The sequence below is a fragment of the Adiantum capillus-veneris genome, chromosome 20 (genome assembly GCF_014529385.1).
Source record: "Adiantum capillus-veneris isolate H3 chromosome 20, ASM1452938v2, whole genome shotgun sequence".
NCBI lineage: Eukaryota > Viridiplantae > Streptophyta > Polypodiopsida > Polypodiales > Pteridaceae > Adiantum > Adiantum capillus-veneris.
The window spans coordinates 80,507,292-80,513,495 of record NC_140950.1 but is presented as its reverse complement, the minus strand read 5'-3'; the positions used below and the strand labels follow the sequence as shown (position 1 = coordinate 80,513,495).

Below are 6,204 nucleotides of genomic sequence, written 5' to 3'. Positions count from 1 at the left end.
GTAGCATAAAACAATTTGCACTCTAGAATGTGCAAGAATAGCGTGAATGAATGAGCTTTATGGGCTCATGATGAGTGATACAAAGACTCAATGGGGCTGAGGGAGACTTGAAATTCCAAAGGGGGGGGGCTCTTTATATAGGAAAGAGAGTGATTAGGAGTGAGGTTAAGATCCAAGTGCAATTTGTACAAATGAAGCTTGATTAGGGACATTCAACCAATGAAGAAGCTTTGCAACAAATGATTTGCAACTAATTGGCTCCATCATTACTTGTGTTGTCTTCACTCCTTCCTCCATAGCTTGAGTCCAAGAGCTTCCTTATTTTAAAATGTAAAGAATCTACATAAAATCAATACATATCTAGTAATAATAGAAAGGGGTTGAATGAGAACTTATGAATTACAACAAGATTAAGCATGATTTGAGAGGTGATTAGAAGAGGAATTTGTGATGGTTTTTTTGAGCTTGAGAGAGAGGAGGAAGGAGGGGAGGGTGAGAAGACTAATGGCTTATTTTTAGAGAAGGAATTAATGTGGAAAAGGAAGGGTGTGTGTGCAAAGGTGGAGGGGGTGGTCTCCACCACAGTTGAAAAAACTTGCGTCCGCCATTTTGGCCATATCTCCTAGACCGTAGATGCAAAAATTATTAAAAAAATATGGTTAGAATATCCAGCTCATCAGCTACAACTTTGATGAAGACAACTTTTCTTGGATCGGAGTGGAAGTAATGTTTAAAAATCCAGCAAAATCATGTGTGTGTTTCCTTCCTTTATCAAGTCTTCCACATGGGTCCCATCTGTTTGAATCATCATATGGCTCCAAAGCCATGATGATATGAGCCACTCATGACCCTTGAATCATGGGTGCATGGCTCCACAACCACATCATAACTTTTCTTCTCACATTTACATATTTTTCCTTCCCTTTACCACTAGGTTCTCCCTTTCACCTCCGATGAACTAGTCAAGGAAAAATTCCCATCAAATCATTTTTTGAATTTTTCCAAGAGGTTGTTTTCACTCTTTCTTTTATTGTAAACCTCTAGAAGCAAGGAAAAACCAACAAAATATAGTAAACAAAAATTTGTGATAGGCTCAGATCACTACAAACAACAAGTGTGGAACTAAAAGACCAATAGGACTCACCACCTTATGATATTCTTTGTAGAGAGGCATATTTGCGAAGAATTTAAGGGCACTTAATAGCTTATGAGGTGATTCTGTCGTTCAAAGAAAGAAAATGTGAGACAACTATTACTAGAGGAAAACGAAGGGTCAGAGGCAAGCAACCTAGTCCTTTTCAAAAGGTTGTAGGTCTTACGAAGGAAAGTAAAAGGTGTGAGGCAAGAATCATGGATGCCAATTTGGTCGCGATTGGAGATTCACATCTGAAGCACCCACCCTCAAATAATCTTTCCCTAGGATGTATACCTATATCAGCTCTTTTAATTCCTTTGGTAGAATAAGCAAGGAGCTCAATTCTTTGGAAGCCTTATGGTATTGCACTCAATCTTGGGGTGTCATTTGAAGCCTTCTACTATTGTAGTATGCCTTTGGGCATCCTTCACCATGTTGATTCTCTCTCTCTCTCTCTCTCTCTCTGTCTCTCTCTCTCTCTCTCTCTCTCTCTCTCTCTCTCTCTCTCTCTCTCCATCCAATGCCACAGAGAACAGCGACACCTGCTCGTCTTTGCCACCACTCCGTTTTTATTCACATTCCCACTTGGCTTAATAGACTGCATGCTCTAGATAGGCAGTAAATAACCCACTTACCTCACAAGCACAAGTTACAATTAGTTGTCATTGAAAGCCTCTCTCTCTCTCTCTCTCTAAAAATTAAAAATAAAACCTATTGAAACAGTTCGTGCTGGAGCAAACTGTTTCAAGAGTTGTTTTTTGTTTTTTGATGTCTTTTGGATGTCGATTGTTTCAGGAGGTTTTTTTTAATGTATTTTGGATACCTCTGGCGCTCCTCCATGCCTACTCTCCCTCTCTCTCTCTCTCTCTCTCTCTCTCTCTCTCTCTCTCTCTCTCTCTCTCTCTCTCTCTTGCCAATGAAATTCTTTACATTTGTGCTAGAGATGCTCTCATTTTCCCCTTGCCTTCCCGCATTTTTGGAAAATGGAAATTATGGCACAATATGCCAAATATTTTTACCATATTAAGCTGCGACACAATTTTCACGATATTAGTATTAAGCCAAGAAATTGCTCTCTCACTCTCTCTCTTACTTGCTCACCAGTCTAGAGCTCTCTCTTTGCATGATATCTGCAAGCTCAAAAATCTCTCTCTCTCTCTGTCTCTGTCTCTCCCTCTCTCTCTCTCTATCTATCTCTCTATCTCCCTCTCCCATCCAAACACTACAAAAAACTACTGGAAACAGTCTGTGTCGGCGTGGACTGTTTCTAGTAGTTTTGTTTACACATGCGCACTCCATACTCCATTCTACCTCATTACTATGGCAAGGTGCAGAAGCCACAAATGTGCCCATCCTTTGTTGATTCATACTCAAAGGGACATTGGAGCAAAGCTTGAAGTAAATGGGGCCAGAATTTTGCCGTCAGAGAGAGCGTGCTTTGTTTTGAGAAGAGATAGTGTGGATGCAGGACCTATGTGAGCACCAACAACCTTAGAAAAACTGAGGATCTGCCATTTGTGATTTATTGATAAGGATGAGCTTATGGGCCATTCGGCAGGGCAGCTTCCACATCAGAGGGTATAATATACGTCGTACGATGAGGAGAGAAATAAAGCAATGATTATTTTGTAACTGGAAGGGAAGATAGCATTTGAAGAACATGTGTCATTTATTAGACCGCAACAACTCGCGGGTCACATGCTATGACATTGAAAACGGAAAGTGTACAGTGGAAAACAAAAGCATGTTTTAGGCTTCATGTGGTAGACTGTTTTGACAATAAATAGACAATCTACCAATATTTGTCACCGAGCACACTACATAATTACAAAAATTGACTTGTAATTTTTGTGATATTTTGTCATTAAAAGGGCATTTAGAATGAAAATATGCCGTTTCAAGTTCCTAGTGCCTGTCTTTCCAAAGAAAAGGTTGCCCTTCAGTACCTAACATTAAGGTCTTAGGCACACCTTTAGAACAAGTGAGCAACACAAAGTGGGCTATTATAATAACTCATTACCAATACCTCCAAAGTAGTATAAGCTCTCTCACAATTCAATTGGACTCACTACCATTTAGTTGGCAAACCTGCTGCCAAAAATCTGTACATAATCTCTCTCTCTCTCTCTCTCTCTCTCTCTCTCTCTCTCTCTCTCTCTCTCAAAGCCTGCCCACAGCATCCAAAAGAAAGTGGATACATCTGCCATCGAGACGTCCTCCATCGATTGAGTGTAGCATTGACGCTTGTTGCAAATCTCTTGTCATTGACTCTACCCTCGAAGCCAAATTCATTCATTATCCAAACTGATAAGATCACTCATGTCGAGTTTTCTCTGAGCGAACGCATTGAGCCAGTCGTAATTCTCGCTGATCCCTAGAGACTCCTTGCGTCTCATACTGAAGCTTCGTCAGATACACACGAGCTTGCGCTGAGATAAAACTCTCACATCAAATGAAGAAGGTTGTACCGGCTTTGCCATGCAAATCTGAATGCCGCATGATAGTGCTGGAAAAGGGCTTTGAGGTGTGGTCAATTCAAGCTTCAAATGCTCTCTCTCTCTCTCTCTCTCCCTCCCTCTCTCTCTCTCTCTCTCTCTCTCTCTCTCTCTCTCTAACAAAAACTAAAAAACAAACTGCTAGTAACAGTCCGCGCAGACCGGGAGCGCGGACTGTTACTAGCAGTTTGTTTTTTAGTTTTTGTTAGAGAGAGAGAGAGAGAGAGAGAGAGAGAGAGAGGGAGCAGCTAGAAGCCTGAATTGAGAGAGTGCACCAAAAGCTTGAGGTGTGGTGAGAGAGTGCACCAGAAGCTTGATGCTTCTAGCTGCTCTCTCTCTCTCTCAAACAAACACTGTTTCCAGTAGTTTTTCTGGCGGGGACTGTTTCCAATAGTTCTTTTTCCAGTTTTTGTTTGAGAGAGAGAGAGGTGGTCAACTCAAGCTTCACTCTGCGCGCGTCGCCCCTGTATTGCACTGTTGCAGAGGCCTGATGCACCCCCGTCCGAATTTCAATTCAAAATTGTATGTGCAAGGATCGATCCCCATGACGATGTGTGTGCTCTTCTGTGGGAGAATCGGGATTTCTCTGCAGGATTTTTCCATGGTGTATTTAGTGGGTGGGGTTAAATTAGTAGCAATGCTATGCACCCCAAGAGAGAGAGAGATCCTTGCACTCTCTCAAGGCAGGCGTTAGCTGTGGTCTTCAGTTGCACTCTCTCAACTCAGGCTTTAGTTGTACACTCTCTCTCTCTCTCTCTCAACCAAAAACTGAAAAAAAAAATGCTGGAAACAGTCCACGCCGGTGTGGACTGTTTCCAGCAGTTTTTCTTTCAGTTTTTGAGAGAGAGAGAGAGAGAGTTCTCAACTCAACTGCAGATACCACATCCGTGCGGCGCACGAGAGAGAGAGAGAGTCAGCACATTTTGCATGTTCTCAACACCAAAGTGGATGGACGACAGAAGATCATTTTTGCTCTGACATCTATTAGGAGTATCGGCCGACGTTTTTCTAACCTCGTTTGCAAGAAAGCGGTTGTAGACATGAACAAGAGAGTTGTCTGCTTAAGAGCTTGAAAACCTCATGTTTATTGTTGCCAATCCTCCTTAATTCAAGATTCTTGACTGGTTCTTGAACATGAAGAAAGATTACAAGGATGGCCAATTTTCTCAAGTGGTGTCTAATCAACTTGATATGAAGTTGAGAGATGACCTGGAAAGGCTACAAAAGATCAAGAACTACCGTGATCTTTGTCATTATTGGGGCTTGTGCGTGCGACGTGGTCAACACACAAAAACAACTGGAAGGCGGGGGAGGACAGTTGGTGTGTCCAAGAAGCATTAAGTCAAGGCACTGCAGAGTCCTTAGGATGCAACTCCTAACAGTTTTGATACTGATGGTCGGGAGAGAGAGAGAAAGCCAACTTCCTTGTCGTGTCTTTCCCAATACGAGCAAGAGAGAGAGAGAGCTTTTCTTTTGCTCCGAACCGAGGACGAGAGAGAGCGAGAGAAAGCTTGAGAGAGCTTTGCTTCTCTTTTCTTACCCTTCTTCTCCTCTCTTTTTCTTGAGTGCCCTTACGATCTTCCTTCATTCCAAGCTTTGCTTCCGGAGCCCTCTTCCTCCCTCGACTCCCTTTCTTCCAAGCTTTGGTTTGCTTGCAATATGCTTCATGCAAAAGACCTCCTATGCCTTTCGTTATTCCCCCACCTCCTCGTTGCCTCCTTGCTGCTTAAGCTCTCTTTGGCTTCGCTTGGAGACCTCTCATGCAAAATAATCAAAGCTATTAATAGCTCCCTTCCTCCCTTAGCAACGACAGCTCCGTCGTTGCTAGGGAGGCGTAAAACCCACCTCTTGCTGATGTGGCAACGTGGATTTCGAGCAGCAAAAACAATTCCACAACCGGTGCCGGAACGGTGCGTGTGGACAAGTTGTGCAGTTCCCGTTTCCTGGTGGGCTCGTCCAAGCTTCAGGGAAGGTGCTGCAAGCTCCTTCTCTCCTCCTGCACCCTCGCTGCTTGCCGCTCGCCATTTTCTTCCCCTTGCTTTTCTTTTCCCACATTCACACTCAAGCCTTCAATTATTTGGGTGGCCACTGTTTATGGGTCATATGGACAACCATTGGCCACGTGAGTATGGGCGGCATTCGGCCTTCGGCTCTTAAGAGGCACCACATTTAGCCAAAGCATTGCCTAGTAGCACATCTTCCTCGAGCAGTCATTGCCTGACAATATAATCATGAATTCTGCCAGCCTTCAAGATGCAAGTATAAGTGATTGCATTTGGTGAAAGACCTTCCCTCTCATTTGGTTAAAACAGTTTGGGGCTTCTAAGCCGCATCCCTTTTTGGAATAATCCCCAATTGATGAGCTCCAAGAAATGGAAATTTTGGACTTTGAAGGCTCCTCAAACTTAATGCACTTCCGTGAGCACCACACAGATTCCTACCGGCTAATAGTTGTCGCCGATTTGAAATTGCCATAACTTGCCCGTTCGCATTCTGTTTGCCGTGCCGTCACTTCCTATGGCCTTCATACGCTGCATAGAACACACACATAACCTGGAAAGGCTCCAAAACCCC

General features: G+C 43.2%; 1 pseudogene; it reads left to right on the top strand.

Moving 5' to 3' along the window:
• The first annotated feature begins 1,914 nt into the window (after positions 1-1,914).
• On the top strand, positions 1,915-4,971 carry LOC147432810 (small ribosomal subunit protein uS13z/uS13y/uS13x pseudogene; annotated as a pseudogene).
• Positions 4,972-6,204: the final 1,233 nt, after the last annotated feature.